Source organism: Callospermophilus lateralis, chromosome 17 (assembly GCF_048772815.1).
Source record: "Callospermophilus lateralis isolate mCalLat2 chromosome 17, mCalLat2.hap1, whole genome shotgun sequence".
In the NCBI taxonomy this organism is placed as follows: Eukaryota; Metazoa; Chordata; class Mammalia; order Rodentia; family Sciuridae; genus Callospermophilus; species Callospermophilus lateralis.
This window is the reverse complement of record NC_135321.1, coordinates 16404973-16422704: the sequence shown is the minus strand read 5'-3', so window position 1 is coordinate 16422704 and position 17732 is coordinate 16404973. Positions and strand designations below refer to the sequence as shown.

General features: G+C 41.2%; 1 protein-coding gene across 1 annotated transcript in view; it reads right to left on the bottom strand.

Annotated features, from left to right (window-relative positions):
• The window catches only part of Alpk2 (alpha kinase 2), a 116150-nt gene that overhangs the window by 57285 nt on the left and 41133 nt on the right, over positions 1-17732 (bottom strand). The window lies entirely within an intron of this gene.

Below are 17732 nucleotides of genomic sequence, written 5' to 3'. Positions count from 1 at the left end.
AAAACCACCCTAAGATACCATCTCACTCCAGTAAGAATGGCAGCCATTATGAAGTCAAACAACAAAAAGTGCTGGCGAGGATGTGGGGAAAAGGGTACACTCATACATTGCTGACTGCAAATTGGTGCGGCCAATTTGGAAAGCAGTATGGAGATTCCCTGGAAAGCTGGGTATGGAACCACCATTTGACCCAGCTATTCCCCTTCTCGGACTATTCCCCAAAGACCTTAAAAGAGCGTACTATAGGGATACAGCTACATCAATGTTCAAGCAGCACAATTCACAATAGCTAGACTGTGGAACCAACCTAGATGCCCTTCAATAGGTGAATGGATAAAAAAAAAAATGTGACATTCATATTATTATTACTCAGCACTAAAAAATGACAAATCATGGAATTTGCAGGGAAATGGATGGCATTAGAGCAGATTATGCTAAGTGAAGCTAGCCAGTCCCTAAAAAACGAATGCCAAATGTCTTCTTTGATATAAGGAGGGCAACTAAGAACAGATCAGGGAGGAAGAGCAAGAGAAGAAGATTACCATTAAACAGGGACGAGAGGTGGGAGGGAAAGGGAGAGAGAAGGGAAATTGCATGGAAATGGAAGGAAACCCTCATTGTTATACAAAATTACATATAAGAGGAAGTGAGGGGAAAGGGAAAATTAAAAAAAAAAACAAGAGAGAGAAATGAATTACAGTAGATGGGGTAGAGAGAGAAGATGGGAGGGGAGGGGAGGGGGGATAGTAGAGGATAGGAAAGGCAGCAGAATACAACAGACTCTAGGATGGCAATATGTAAAAACGTGGATGTGTAACCAATGTGATTCTGCAATCTGTATACGGGGTAAAAATGGGAGTTCATAACCCACTTGAATCAAATGTATGAAATATGATATGTCAAGAGCTTTGCAATGTTTTGAACAACTAATAATAATTTTTTAAAAAAGGCCAGGATCGGATGTGGGATTACTATGTCCAGCAGCTCTAAACGTTCTTGCTTTCCGTAAATCTTTGTGCTGCCCATTGCCATTCCTGTGAGTCCTCTTGAGGGCAAGATGGCTCCTGTGGGACCAGCACGCAGAAATCTGAACTGGTGGAGTCAGCCCCGCTGCAGACATGACCCTGCCCACCCATCTTCCCATCCCCTTGTAGTTGAAGGCTGTTACACTCTGGTTGCGTTTCCCATTGACTCTCCTTGCTCTGACACTATTAATCAGAAGGTTATCCCTCTCTACCTGGGAGGGGTTTGGAGGAGAATCAGCTGCTCTCCAAGCTGTCAGGTTCCTGGTCAAACCGAGGGGAACTTAGAGGCTTTTCAGAGCAGTTAGAAGATTCAGAGAGGCTCGCTGTTCTTCCTGAAGTAGCATCCCTCTCTGCTTCCCCTCCTGCTTTGTCTTTCTGCCACTCATCACTAGCTGAGGCCACAGCACATGCCTGGCGTAAAAAGGAGCATAATACTCAGTGTGTGTTCAATGAGTGCTTGTTGGATGATCAGAGACAAAGGGAGTCTGGCTTCTCCCCATAAGAACGAGATGACTGGTCTGGGGATGAAGGAGAAGGAAAACTCTGGGTTGCCTTTCCTTCCAGCTTCTTGGAGGATTGTTGCTGGGGAGGCAGCAAGAGCCAAGGGAGGGCCTGGCTGCATGGTGTCCTGCAAGATGGCACACCAGGCCCCTGGTTCCAAAGGCAGGGAGCCAGAAGACCTGAGGTCACCTGGGTCAAGGTGATGGCCATCTCCTAGCAGTGACCTCAGTAGCACAAGGACAGTATTGCCATACCCTGTGTGATTCCTGCGGTCTGCAGTCTGGGACTCAAAATGGCCCTCAGGCAGAGCTGCAGCAATCCTCACACCTGAGAGCAGGGCTGGGTTTTATTCCAGTGACTTCTGTGTGACGTACTGTGCACATGTGCCTATACTATTTCTGTGAGTGACAAGCGTGATCAGAGGAACAGGACTATGTGGTTATATGTGCTTCACCACATGTGTAAAGCAAATTAAGACATTTGGACTAGTGGTTCCTTTGGAGGCTGGGTAGAGATGTCCAAAGCTATTTCAAATATAGCAGAAACACGTGACTTGTTTGGCATTTGGTGGCTTTTCTCCCCACTCCATAGGCCCTACCAGCTTCCTAGTATCATCTATGTAAGTTCCAGTCACACTGGCCCTGGCCTTCCCCTAAGCCAATTTATACTCCAATAAGGGCATTCTTCACTATGACTCATTAAATTGGAAGCTTATCTACACAGTAAAAACCAGTTAGGCCAGAACCTCTTTTTGTAAACTTTTCTTCACAATTACCTTCACTGCTTGCTAGATGGATTTGGAATTAATTAACCTTCATTGCTTTAGAATTCATGTTAAAATTCACATTTTTATGATCACAGCCATTAGCTTCAATTAGTAAGATGGCATTAAAGTTTGAATCACATTGGGGTGCCCACAATGGCTAAGGCCAAACATTTTTTGGTTAATACAATTTTCTCCTCTTTTTTTAATGTGGAATATCACAGAAGAGAAACACTGGGATTTCAGACTCCTGCCAAGCTGTCTGAAAGAAGGAATTCTCATATCTGCTTTTGAATACCATCATTTTTACTATTGTTATCCACTTAGCAAACTGCTCCTATAATCTACCTACTGCAGAAAAGCCCTTGTCAACCAGGTAGCAACTGCACCATTTATCATCTGGTGGGAGGTTGCAGGCCAGCCTTGTTTTGCATATTCCCAGAGGAGCAAAGTGCACCACCAGGGTCCAAAAGAGCCCCCCTCCCCTGTATCTCCACAGTGATTCATTCTGAATGCCCCACATGGAGGCCCGAGAAAAGCCCAGCTATTGGTGATAAGTTTTAACTATGAAGGCTACAGGCTAATTTTTTTTTTTTTGACAAACTGTCTTTCAAACTATTCATTAATTTATACACACAGAGTACAAAATCCACAAGGTATCCAGCATAATAGTATATAGTGACAAATATATGTCCCTCCCACCCCAGCCACCCAGTTACTCCATCCCCTTCACCCGAGGCAAGCCCACTTATCCATGAGTTTATTTTAGTTTCAAAAGAAGTTACAGAGCTCAGGCCTAAAATGGCATTAGGAAAGCTGTTCCACATTGTGGACAGAGACAAGGGCCTCCAGTGGGTTGAACTCTGCTCAAAGCGAGACGTCACTGCTTCCCGCTGAAGAGCCTGGATAAGAGCAGGGTTTATCTCACAGGGTGGCTGAGATAATGAAATGAGTTAACCCAAGCAGAGGGCTTAGCACAGTCCCTGGCACACATCTCCACTCAGAACGTGTCGGCTCTGATCAGCCACTGGGCAACGGAGTGTGGCAGAGGAAGGTTGGGGAGGATGGGGCATGCTGAACACTGGGGAAAGCCCTAAGTCCTTGTTACCCAAAGTGTAGTCTCTGGAAATCCCTGGTGTTTGTTAGAAATTCAGGATCTCAGGCTTCCCACCACGGAGTCCTACTGAGTCAAAATCCTCACTGTGGCAAGCTCCCAGGAGGACAGGCATCTGATCCCCCAAAGCCTGAGGGGCCGGGGCTGTAGATCTCTGCTCTTTCTTCACCTGCAGGCATGAGCCCTTGGACTTGTGATGAAAACCCATGAGAACACGCACATCCCTCCCCACCACATTCATCCACGGCTATTCCGTATCTGATTTCCCAAGCCCAATAACCTGTGACCTCAAAGATGACTGGAATGTGTCCTCTTTTGTCCTATAGCTCGTGGGTAACCTGATAGATGACCCCAGGGCAGAGTGGCATGTTGTTTTTAAAGTGATACAAGAGACACAGTGGAGCCTGCCCAACAAGCAGCGGGGCTGCCAGGATGCCAACTGGGACACCTAAGCCCTGGCAGCAGGGGCTGCCTCAGCCAGAGCTGGTCATTAGAAATAAGGTCTGCAGGGGTTGAGAGGACAGAGGGGCTCCCAGGTGATCATTTCTGCTGTTTGCCTCTTGTTCCAAACCAGCAGACCTTGGCTGGGAATCTAAGGCACAAAGGAAAGAGCCGTTTAGAACAGAATTACAGACTCTAGTGGTGGATACAGTCATAACACATTTGTGGGGACCCGTAGCATGCACAACACCAAGTCTGATGTAAACTATAGACTTTGTGTGATGGTGATGTCATATAAGGTGATTGATTGTGACAATGGGGGTACCTGTACCTATGTGGGGGCAGGAGGTGCAGGAACTTTCTGTACTTCCTGTTCAGTTTTGCTGTGAACTAAAATATGTTCTGAAAAATAAGGTCTACTTTTAAAGAGAGAGCGAATTTCAGCTCATCACTGGATAAGCTGCACGAGAGAAAAGCATTGGACTTTTAAAAAATCAGAATGAGGCCAAGTGTGATGGTGCACACCTGTAATCCCAGCGGCGCAGGAGGCTGAGGCAGGAGGATCGCAAGTTCAAAAGTCAGGCACTAAGCAACTCAGTGAGACCCTGTCTGTAAACAAAAAATACATAATAGGGCTGGGGATATGACTCAGTGGTTGAGTGCCCCTGAGTTCAATCCAGTACCCTCCCCCTTCAATAAAAAAACCCAGAATGAAAACCAAAATGACTAAGAGCTGGCCTAACCAACCTAGGAGCCCCTAGTTAGGTGTGGTTAGCAAGCATCTGAAATGTGCCTACAAAGGAACTAAACTTTAAATTTTATTTAATTTTAATCAATGCACAGTAAACTTTAAAATGTGTAATTCTGTTAGGGAAAATTTTAAATCAGTTGGGAACAACCTGGGCATATGAATCTACCCTTTCAACTGTTAATTTTGTGAATTCTAAATACAGATCAGATGTTCCCACGGAGTAGTTAGCAGCCAAACTGAGATATATCACAAGAGTAAAACAAGCACCAGACTTGAAGACATAACAATGTAAGTATCTTATTAATGATCATATATTGTTTACATGTTGAAATAATACTTTGGTTAAGTTGGGTTAATCCAATATATTAGTAAAACTTACTTCACCTGTATTTTTGTACTTTTCAAAAATATAGCTTCCAAAAAAATGTAAAATTATATATGTAGCCTCATACACTGTTGTTGGGAATGCAAAGTAGTACAACTACTTTGAAAACCAACATGATGGTTCCTCCAAACGTGACACAAGTATTACCCAGAAATTCTTTTCCTGGGTATTTACCCAAGAAAACTGAAAACGTAAGTCCATACCTAAGAGCCACAAAGTGAAACCAATCCAAATGTCCATCAACTTATGCACAGCTAAAAACATGTGTGGTCTATCCATCATCATAGTATTATTCATCCATAAAAAGTAATCAAGTATTGTTAGATGCTCCTCCATGATGACCCTTGGTGACATAATGCAGAATAAAAGAAATAAGACACACAAAAGTCACATTCTGTATGTTTCCATTTATAGGAAATGTCCAGAATAAGCAGATCCACAGAGAAAGTAGATCAGGGTTTGCCAAGGGCTGGAGGTGACTTCTAATTAGCAGGGAGTACCTCCTAACAGTTATGGGCTCCTTTGGGAAATGATGAAAATGTTCTGGAATGAAATTATGGTGATGGTTGCACAATTTGTAGATGTACTTGCATATGTAACTTGTATTAATTTCTGTTGGACAAAGTTGATTTTAATGAAAAAGCTATTTTTCTTTCCCAATTAGCCAGAGCTAATCAATAAAGGTTGATTTTCACTTTCTTTCCACTCCAGGGGACATTTGGCAATATTTGGAGATATTTTTGATAGTCACCACTGGGGTGGGGTGAGGGAAAAGATCTCTACTGGTCGGGAGTGGTGCCAAGCATCCTACAATGCACAGGACAGCTGTCCATAACCAAGAATTCCCTCCCAGGAGGTCGGTGGTGTGGAGGTCGGGAACCCGTGTGGACGGCTGCTCAGATGTCCCCTTCTCCAATCACTGCTTCCTTTGCACCATCTCCTTCTCCTCCCATTTCCCCCAGGGTCAGATTCCAGGTGTGGCTTTCTCCTGGAACCCACAAATAGGCATCTTCAGGCCCTGAGGTCCTCGAGACAACAGTAACTCTACAGACACAGAACAGTTTAAATAGTGGCCTAGACAACAGGGACTGACTAGAGACCTTGATTCTGGCCTTACTCTCTGAGTCTTCCTGGGTTCCAAAATGTTGAACTTACTTTAAGCTGGCCTGTTTCAGGTAGATTCCCATTTTTCTTGTGTTTTCTCTTCCACCTCAGATTTTCCAAGCCAAAGACCACTGAAATTTGCAAAGTCTGTGTCACAAACAGGCTCTTTTGTCTGACAGCTGAAGAAATGATGCTGAAGAAGGATATCCTACTTTGGTTTACTTTGTTTTCAAACCACCCATTCTGTCTGTATTAGTTTCTTGGTGGTTGCTATAACAATTACCACTAACTTAGTGGCTTAAAAGTGCGTGAATTTATTACCTTACAATTCTGGAGGTCAGAAGTCCAACTTGATCTCCCTGGGCTAAAATAAAGGTATGAGCAGGGCTGTGTCCCTTCTGGAGACATTTTGGAAAAGAATCCTTTTCTTTTTCCAGCTCATCTAGAGAGGGACAGCATTCCTTGGCTCATGGTCTCATCCTCCATCTTTAAAGTCAACAGAGTAGTCCTTCAAATCTTTCTATCTTCCTCTTTCACCTGTCTCACCCTTGTGATTACACAGACCCATCTGCATAATCCAAACTCTTCCCCATCTCAAGATCAATAACTGAATCCCATTTCTTTTGCTCAGTATGGTAACATATTCACAGGTTCTGAAGATCAGGATGAGAATGTCTTTGGGGGGCATTATTCTGTTTAGGATACAGTTAAGTGGGCATGGAAAATCTGTTGAGATGTCTCTCTTATCCACACTTTGCAGCCTGAATTCCACAAGGAAAAGGAATTTAGCATTTTTGCTTTTCTAGAGTTGGGGGTTTTATTCAATCTGAGTTTTGAGCTGGTTATATGCTAACTTTCCAGATCCTAATTCTGGTGGACCTACACCCTAGAATGGTCACTAAGACTTTTATAAACTACTGTTCCATATTTATACCTTTATATAGTTTAAAATAAATTAATACAGTTAGATATTTATTTTGGTGGTTTGTTGTTTATGGTGTTAACAAAATTGATGTCCCAACTGCTGAGTTTAAATCCCTTTTACAATGTGAACCCACTGGATCCCATGATGATTTTCAACTCAACATTTATTGAGTTTTTCTCACTGTCAGGTACTAGGTATGCTCAATAAAGCTAAAAGTTGATCCACAAAGAATTTATAGTCTAGCAGGGGGACAAACCAGTATACTGTCAATCAAATCCAGAGTGACTTACAGCAAAGCTTCTAAATTCAGTTAAATAAAGAGTTGCTAGATTAATCAGTTCTTAGTGAGGACTACTACTTATCAGGACTACAGAGGACAGCATGAATCAGGACAGGGTGGTCATGCAGGAGATTAAGTCTTGAAAGTGCAGTGAAATCTTTCAGGATTGGGCCAGAATCCTTTAAGGTCAAACTTGTATAGGAATTACCCTCAGTGTTCTGGAGCCTTGGAGATTCAACCTTCGTGGGAAGCCTTAGGAAGTTGTCTTGATTTGAGTTTCCACCAAAAAAGCAACCCAAGACAAGAACTTGAACACAGTTAGTTTGTTTGGGAGATGATCCTGGGAAGCATGGAGAAAGAGGGGGAATGTGAGATAGAGAAAATAGCAAGTTTTCTGCATGAATGAATATGTTGCTTATGAGGACAACAGGGGTCTGATCACATGGGGACCCTATATGTTGTGTGGCACTGGCATGAGAATCCTTCCATGAGCAGGACATGCTGAGATATTATCTACCAACTGCCCATCCCCAACACACACACACACACACACAGGTTAAGAATTTCCCTGACCTCCAGATGCACTGTCCAGTGTGGCCAAGCAACCTCCCGGGACATGAAGAAGGTTCTCGGGCATTGGGGAGTTGTCAGGTGCTGGAAACTCTCAGGTGGACCAAGTTGCTATGGGATAGGGAATCATTAGCATCTGCCTCAGAAACAATAAGGTAAATTCAAAAATAGTCCAGATGTTGGAGCTAGCCAATGGGATTTTTTTTGCCTGAATGATTCTGACTCTACTCTCAGTCAAAATTCAGTGGTGTCATAATCTCTACCAACTTTCATTTGTTCTGTGATGGTCTGAATTCCTTATGGAATTTGAATCCCAGTTTTGCATCTTAAAATAGATGTGCCCTGGGCAAGTTATTTTGCCTCTTAGAGTCCTATTACCAGCTCACAATTGTGTTCTATGAATTGCAGGAAATAGCCAATGTCATGCTTTAATATAGCACTGGGAACAAACACTCAATGAATTATTATTTCTTGGTAGATGATGACAACTCTTGTTTCCCCCACCATCAGCGCAAACTTCTGACCAGGTATAGAAGTTGAAATGGTGATCTGAAAATGGCCCTCCCAGAATGGTTCCATCTTTGGGATTTCTGACTATACATACAATGGACTGAGTGGATTTGTGACTTATTGCTTGGTTTTGGTAAACAACAATTCTATTTCAGAAAGATGCCTCACTAAAATGTCATCCAAGTGCAGTGAAACCTCTGGTTCACAGAAGCACACAGGAAAGATATTTGAGACTACAAGGAGACCTTTTCATAGTTTATTACCTTTGTGTACCGAATCCCAAATGACTTGGGATTCTGAATATAATTACTTAGGATTCTGAGTGTGACCTTAAATCTTCGTTCAGGCTACTATCACAAAATGCCAGAGACAAAGAGGCTTAATTAAGCAAAAGACACTGATTTCTCATAGTTCTGGAGACTGAGCAATTTAAGATCAAGTTGCTAGATTAATCAGTTCTTAGTGAGGATCCTCTTCCTGGCTCTCAGACGTCCACCTTCTCACCATGTCCTCAAATGGCAAAGCAAGAAAGAGGAAGCAAATTCTCAGTGCCTCTTCTTATAAGGGCACTAATTGCATTACAGGGACCCTGTGTTCATAATCTCATCTGCTCATAATCACCTCCCAAAGGTATTTCCTCCTACTACCATCACCTTGAAGGTTAGGGCTTCAACATGAGTTTTTAGGGGACACAAACATTCCACCTTACTTGCCATAATTGAGTTGCTTTCCACCTGTGGGGATTGAGTACCTCATATACTATAGTCTCATGGAATATGAATATAGAAAAATGATAATAAAGGAGATTTTACCCATATTGATTGGTTCTATTCTGTGTAATATTAACACAAATTCAGAGCCCTTGGATCTCAGGGAGGCTCTATCCAGCATCTAACTTTACACTCTGTTCATGTTCATACCATCCTCTCAGATAGCAAAGAAAAACATCCCCTTGCTAGCTTTTGGGTAGTCCCTTAAAGGATTTAGAAAAGCTATAGTGTTGTAATATATAAACTATCTTTTTCAGTAAAATGGAGTGAAGATTGCAAAGTAGATACTAGAGGAAAGTAGAAACTATTTTTTGCTTAATATTATAAATATATTGCCAGTTGTTCTAAATAAGAACAAAAGAAATGACCTCAAGACTGATTGACTTATTCTAGAATCACAAATAGTTGTAAAGGCATTAAATTGATAAACATGAACAGGAATTTGACCCAGGGTCTGCCAATGACAAAATGATGTGATCACAGGCAAATATCTTAATTTTTCTGCCATAAAACCATGGAACTTTCTTAAAGGAAGAGACAATTTATATATATGTGATTTGTTTCAGTGAGACTCTGTCTCTAAATAAAATACAAAATAGGATTCAGGATGTGGCTTAGTTGTCAAGTGCCCCTGAATTCAATCCCCAGGACTACCCCCCAAAAGAATATCATTGTTCAGATGAATCTCTTTATACCTCTGATCATCTCACTAGGTTAATAACTGGGCTGAAATTTACATTATGAAGATATTAGTAAACAGTGTCAATTGCCATCCAGAAAGGTTATAGCAATTTGCACTTCCATCAGCAGTGTAGGAGAAAACCTGTTTCCTCACAGTCTTATCAGTTGTATTAATACTTTCAAAACAATATCAGAAAATTGAGAAAGAGAGGAAAGGACAAAAGGAAGGATAATGGGAATTGATAAGCTTATGGTGTATCTATACATCCTTTTGTGAATTGCCTTTTGATCCCTTTGCACACTTTTGGTTAAGGGAACCACCTTTTCTTACATCATTTTCTTTGCCTGTACACCACAAACACTTTCCTAGTTTTCAGTTTTTCAATTCTGCTTCTGGTGGGGGTTATGCAAATTCTTACATCATCAAATTTGTCCATTTCCCCCTTTTATGCTTAGAAAGTCTTTCCTTGTCTTGAGAGCCATATTTTCTTCCACTTAATATTGATATTCACTTTGACAGCTGATACAAAATTCAGGATTCACAGGCCTTGGAGATCTTTGTGCTTGACCTCTTTGTTATGGTTTGGGTATAAAGTGTCCTCCAAAAGCTCACGTGTGACACAAGGCAAGATGGTTTGGAGGAGAAATGATCGGGCTATAGCCTTAACCTAAACCATTAATTTTTCCCTGATGGGATTAACCGAGTGGTAACTGAAGGCAGGTGAGGTGTGACTGGAGGAAGTGGTTCTTTGGGGGTGTGGCGATGGGGTACATATTTTATATCTGGCTATCGGAGTCTCTCTTCCTGCTTCCTGTTCACGTTGTGAGCTGCTTCCCTCTGCCACACTCTCCCGCCATGATGTTTAGCCTTGCCTTGAGCCTGAAAAAATGCAGCTGGTCTTCTATGAACTAAGACCTCTGAAACTGTGAGCCCTCAAATAAACTCTTCTCCTCTACAATTGTTCTGGTCAGATCTTTCAGTCACAGCAGTGAAAAAGCTGACTAAAACAATCTTCCTTTGAGGAAAGAAATATCTCTTAAAAATAGATGCTGAGAACAGCAGGGCACAGTGGCACACATCTGCAATCTCAGTGGCTCAAGAGGCTGAGGCAGGAGCTTCAAAGCCAATCTCAGCAATTTAGCGAGGCCCTAAGCAACTTAATGAAACTCTGTCTCTAAATAAAATATAAAAAAGGGCTGGGGATGTGCTCAGTGGTTAAGCACCCCTGGGTTCAATACCTAGTACAAAAAATGAAATAGATATTGAGAAATGAAACTATTTTGTCATGGGTGATACTGGTCTTATTTTTAAAAGATACTGCTAAATTACACTCCTGCTGGCATCGTCCCCATTTCCCCAAAAGCTCAACTTGATATTATCACCCTTCTTTTTTCTGTTATATTTCTTAATATTTTTTCTATTATATTTTTTAAATTTGCATTTTCCTAATTACTCATGAACTTGAGCATCTTCTGTGTTTATTGACCATTTGTTTCTTCTGTGAACTTCATATTTATTTACCTTTAAATATTTTTTTCCAGGGTATTTTCTTATCTGCTTACAAAATACTTTGGAAATTAATTTTTGTTACATTTGTTACTGTCACATATTTCTCCCATTATGTGACTTTCTCTTGATTTGATATTCCTTTTTATATTAAAAAATTTAATTAGATATCAAAATCATGCAATTTTTTTTCTTCTTTTTTTTAAAGAGAGAGAGAGAGAGAATTTTTTAATATTTATTTTTTAGTTTTCAGTGGACACAACATTTTTATTTTTATGTGGTGCTGAGCATCGAACCCAGTGCCCCGCGCATGCCAGGCGAGCGTGCTACCCCTTGAGCCACATCCCCAGCCCTTCTTCTTCATTTTTAAAAATTTCCAAGAAGGCATTCTCTCTAGAGTTAAAGATCATAAAAATATTAGTAGTTTGGCCAGGAGTTTATAATTTTATTTTTTATGTTTAACCCAGAAATTCATCTAAAGTTATTTGGGGTCTACTGGGATATACTGGCATTTTCTCTTCATGATAGCTAATTGGGGCAGCATTGGAGATGTTGTTTTTTCCCTAAAAATTGAAAGGTTACCTTTGTCATAAACCAAATTCCAATACTGGAGTTGATTCTGTACTCTCTACTCAGTTTATTTATTCATATACTGGGGGGGTCCTACCACACTGTTTGAATTACCCCAGCTTTATCATTTAGTTGGTTAGTTGAATATTTTTCCAGCTTATTTCAAAGATGCAAGATCATCATCACTCATGGAAAAAAAAAAAGTGACCCCCAAAGCATGTCTCTGGCACCCTGCTTCAACCAAAGACCATGGTAAGAGATTTGCTACAGGCACAAAAACCCACCCTTGCAGCCAAGTGACCCTCCTTCCACCAGCTTCTCCTGCTGTCACCCAAATTCCTGTCACTACACTACTCCTCAAAATAAAACTCAGCTGCAAATGGCACACCTGTTTTGGATTAGTTACAATAAATCAGGGCCTGTGTTTATTTCAGTCGTGCGGACAGGTGAAGAACAAGCTGAGTTTATAGCGGGCCAAGCAGAAAGCAAAGAATACAAATCATGAGGGGTTTCTGTTTGTTTGTTCGTTTCCTGTTTTTGTTTTTTTCCTCTTAGGATAAGGAGTTATGCTGGTCAGGCCCTAACCTTCCTTGATTCTATACTCCTGTGATTCTGTAGATAAATGCCTCCAATTATAGTAGTCATTCCATGTCTGCATGATTAAACCTATGGTTTCCAAGCTTTGTTACCCAGATAGCTTATGAAAAATGCAAGTTCAGAAAATCTGGGGTGAATTTAGAGGTCTTCGTCTCCTTACGTGATTCCATGCCAATAATCCAGGCCTTGACTTTAAGAAACCGCCCTGAGGACTCAAAGCAAACCTGGGCCACCTGAGCAGAAGGCAACCGTGGTTCCTCAAAGCAGTCCCCCTTGCTGCCACAGGGTCCCTGTAACGTGCTAATGCGGTCATGTTGCTGCCCTGGTCTGTGTGCAGCATCTCCTGAGCAGAGAGAGCCTAAATAGCTGGAATGCATTCTAGAATCTTGAGAAGGAAAGGACAAAGCTTTCAACTTAGCTTTTGTCTCTGCAGCAAGGCCCCTTTCAAGATGTAAACTTTAGCAAAATTTACAGTAGAGCCTGCCCCAGGGATCCTTTGCCTAAGCAGCTCACTCTTGGCCTGGGTGTCGAAGGGCAGGCTGCACTGCCTCCCAGGCCCACCTCAACAGCAGCAGCGAGGACAGCCCAGAGAAACACTTCTGCTTTCAAGGTCTCAGAACCTCCAGCTTGTTCTGACTAGTGCGTGGGCAGCATTTTTTTCTCTGTTGTATATTTTTAATATCTGCCTTGGCAGCCACTAGGCCCTCTGAGCTATCTCCCTGGGCAGCCCACGTGAGCTCCTCAGTACGTTTTGTTTTAAATGGTTTTAAAATGGTCTGTTTCCTAAATGACCTGCAGAGACTTGGATTTTCCCCAGAAGCCCTAGTATGTTAAGTGTGAGATTTTGTAGAATGTGAGATCTTTCAGGAATATATACAGGGCAGAAACATCTTAAATGGAAAGAATACCGTTTGCCACTGTTAGAAAAGTTTAGTGTTGACTAATTGGATGCTTTGTTCCTTGGCTAAAATTGTGGGAAGTCAGGGGAAGGGCTCCAGAATCCCTGAGAAAGCTTTTCAAGATATGCATGGCCTTTACATCTCTGAAGTCCTACTCAGCAGGGGTAGAACCCAGAGCCTCCAGGAAAACCCTTGCATTCCACTCCTGGGCTCCTTTATGCAGAGATTTCCAAAAGTGCATCCCCTAGCCCTACCCTAGAACTTCTGTATCAGAATCAGGACCTCCCAGACAGGGCTTGGGCATTTGTGTGTTTAGAAGTTACCAAGCTTGGTTCAAAAAGGTCCTCCACTTTAAATGGATAAAGAGTCACCTAGCAGCTTTTAAAATTCTTGATGTGCAAGCCACAGTGCAGACCTAATCACATCGGAATCCCTGCATTGTGGTGGCAGGGGGTGAGGGAGTGGCATGTTCAGGCAGCTCCCAGGTGATCCCATGTACAGTGAAGGATACGACTACTGTCTTGGGCTTTTCCAATCTGAGAAAGATTTTATACTCAGTAGACCATGCTTTCCGGAACTTCAGTGTACATAGAAATCTCCTAGGAATTTGGTTAAGATGCAGATTCAGTAGAACTGGACGGAGATTCTAGAGTCTGCATTTCTAACCAAATAATCCAGACACATAGTGAGTTTCAGACCTACAAATATTTAATAACAACTTTCATTTTTGATTACTTACATAGACTGAGTAAAGTGGCCGCAGACAGCCTGGACACTAAAGCATCTTGTCCACCCAGGATGGTTACTGGTATTTGGCAGAAGTGGTGCAGCAGGATTTGTGATTAAAAACAAAACAAATGTTTGTGTTACTCCCTCTGTCAGCTCTGGAGTGGTGCTGACAAGAGGCTCCACTGCCATGTGCTGAGAGATGAGCCAGTGTGACCTCTGCCCTTCCCATCATCAGTGAGGTCTGGCTACCGGGCCTCTCTGGAACATTCATTGGATTAATAGTAGCTGTTTGGAGGAGGTTACCACACGTTTTGTTATGTAAACAAATTTGTAATCTCAAGTTATTCTGTCCCAGATATGAAAACTGCATTGCAAGAAGGTTTTAATTATCTGCTTTTATTTTCCTACACCCCCAAAATATATTCGCTAGAGACCTGCTATGCCCCCTGCCTGTTGCTGGATGGCCACACAGTTTTTAAATTGCTGTGTCGTTATTCTTTCTTGTCTACAGAGCATCTAGGTTGAAATTAGATTAACAGAAAGTGTACCCCCATCAGGTCAAATCTGTTTAGCCCCAAAGAGGTAAATCCTCTGTTGTTTCTTAACAGCTGCAAATTAGTCACTAGTGGAACTAGTCGAGGGTGGCAGTTGGCTACCTTAGGAGCCATGTTTACCCTCAAGGCATGAACGTATCCTTAAGAACTGCTAGACTTGGACTTCAAAGAATCTCTGTTTCTTTTACCTCTGGATTTCTGTTAAATTCTTCAATGCTCAGAATGTGAGCAATCTAGGAACAACAGCCCACCTAGATTTGTCCCTTCATTCCTAATCACACCCATGGTCCTTTAAAAATGAAAATTCCCTTGGTTTCTTTGACCCCTAGTTCAATTTGGCTTGAGTATCTATTTAGTCTGATAGGTCCATCTGGGCCCCTCTTTCCTAATTAGAATCCCAGTGCTTGACTCTGAGGCTGATGTTGTCCTAGCCACTGGGAGAAATCTCTGGCAGAAAAGTGGTCAATAGCTTTTATCTGAACCAAAAGAGGGGATGAGACTTTAACATATTTATTGAGCACTTACTAGGTGAGTGGAGATGTGCTAAGTGTTCTTTAAAAAAAAAAAAAAAAAGGTGAAAGCTTTACCAATAAATGGTATTGGAAGATTGAATATCTATAGGCATAAGGAGAACCTCAATCTAAACCTCATGCCTTCTACAAAACCCAGCTCGAAATGAATTATAGAACTCATTGTTAGAACATAAAGCTTAGAAACTTATAGGAAAAACAGAATATTATTAGGATCTAGGGCCAGCCAAGAAACACTAAAGCACAAGCCAGAAAACTGATAAATTGGACCTTATCAAAAGGTCCAATCATGAGCTCTGTGAAAGCTCACAGAAAGAGGATAAAAAGACAAGTCTCAGACTAGGAGGGAATATTTGTAAACCAACAAAAGGACTAGTATCTAGAATATATAGAGAACTCTCAAAACTCAACCACGAAGAACAAACAGTCCAATTACAAAATGAATGCAACCAAAAAAGAATAGGTGTAGTTAACAAAGAAGCACATAAAAAAATGTTGAACATCACTAGCAATTGGAGAAATGCAAATTACACCACATTAAGATATTATAACACACATATCAGAATGGCTACAGGAAAAAAATAATGATAATACCAAGTGCCAGCAAGTACGGGAAGAGATTGGACCATTGACCCTTGCTGCTTTGAGTGTAAAGGGCCACAATTACCCTTGTAAAAGAGTGAGCAATTCCTCTAAAAAGTAAACATGCTGCCACCATCTAACACAGAGGGTGCAGTCCTGGGTAATGGTCTCAGAGAAATGAAGACCTATGTTCATACAAAATCTGTACACACATGTTTTATTCATAACAGTGAACACTGGAATCAGCCCAAATATTCTTCAGGTGGTGAATAATTAGATGAGCCATAGGACACACATCAGCAATAAAAGGAATGAACTTGTGACACACACACACACACACACACACACACACAAAGAATCTCTAGGAATTGTGCTGAGTGGGGGGAAAAAAGCTTCTCCAAAGCTTATATACTTTCTGATTCTATTTGCATAATATTTTTGAAATGATAAAGTTTTATAATTGAAGGACAGATTAGTGGCTGCCAGGGAAGAGGGTGGGCAGGAGGGAAGTGTATGTGATTATTAAGGGTAATACAAGAAATCTTTATGGTGTTGGGGCTTTATCTCACCTATGGTGGGAGACATGGGAACCTACATGTGATAAATACTACCAATTTTGTGTGTGCGTGCTGAGGATTGAACCTAAGGCTTGTACATGCTAAGCACACACATGACCTCTGAGCTACACCCTCAGCCCCTGTATCTATATATTTTAATACACACACACACACACACACACACACACACACACAAATACAAGTAAAACTGGAGAAATCTGAATAAGATCAGTAGGTTGTATCCATATCCATTTCCAGGTTATGGTATTATACTATAGTTTTGGAAATTTTTATCATTGGAGGAAACTGAGCAAACTTGGAGGAAACTGGGCCATCTCAGAATTATTTCTTACAACTGCACATGAATGTACAGTTATCTCAATAAAATTTTCAATTAAAAACAGATTTAAAACCATTTGCAACCAGCCCTCCAGAAATCTTTAAAATGAGGAAAAAGGATAGGTGTTAAGAAGGTAAGTAATAAACAAACTCAGGTCTCAAGCCACTATCCTGTACAGTGCTCCCACCTTATCTATGGGGGACACATTCCAGGACTTTTAGTGGATGTCTAAAGCCATAGACAGTACCAAACCTTATCATTTAGTACCTTTTCTATCATAACTAAATATTTATAATACACTGTAGCTATAACTTTTGCAACGTGATGTGCAATAACAAAACTAGTACAGAATTTCTTTCTCCTTCACAATTTAACAGATAGAATATTCATTCTTACCATAGATTTAAACAACCTCAGCATGTGGGGGGGTTTTTCTTTCATTATTGAGAACTTTCACATTTTCAGTTAAAGGAAGAATTTACAGCTTTTCTTTGGCCTATCTCAATTTCCAGTATCACCATTGTACTTCAAGTAAAATAATGGTTACTTGAACATAAGCATTGCAATACTGTGACAGTCAATCTGACAACCAAGATACCTACAAGTGACTATTGGGTGGGTAGCACATACAATGTGGATACTCTGGATAAAGGGATGATTCATGAGTCACGTACAACAAAACTGGATGGTACAAGATTTCATGAAATTGCTCAAAATGGTGCAAAATTTAAAATTTATGAATTGCTTATTTCCAAAACCCCAGGAAGCAAAACTGTAAAGAAGAGATGGAAGAATGAAAACAAGAATGCCTTGAGTTTCTCTGAAGGAAGAAATCACAGTTATGTATAAGGAAAGCAACTTCAAGGGCTTGGGCCTTGATGCACCAGGAGGGCTGAGCTAAAAATAGGCGGCAGGTATTCCAGACCAGAAAATGTACTACATGGATTTCTGTTTTCAATGCTCAGAATGTGAGCAGCTTGTATGCTCGATTTGCTTCCCAGAAATAGACAAAATGAAAATGGTAGAAGGTTTTATGTGCTGGATGAA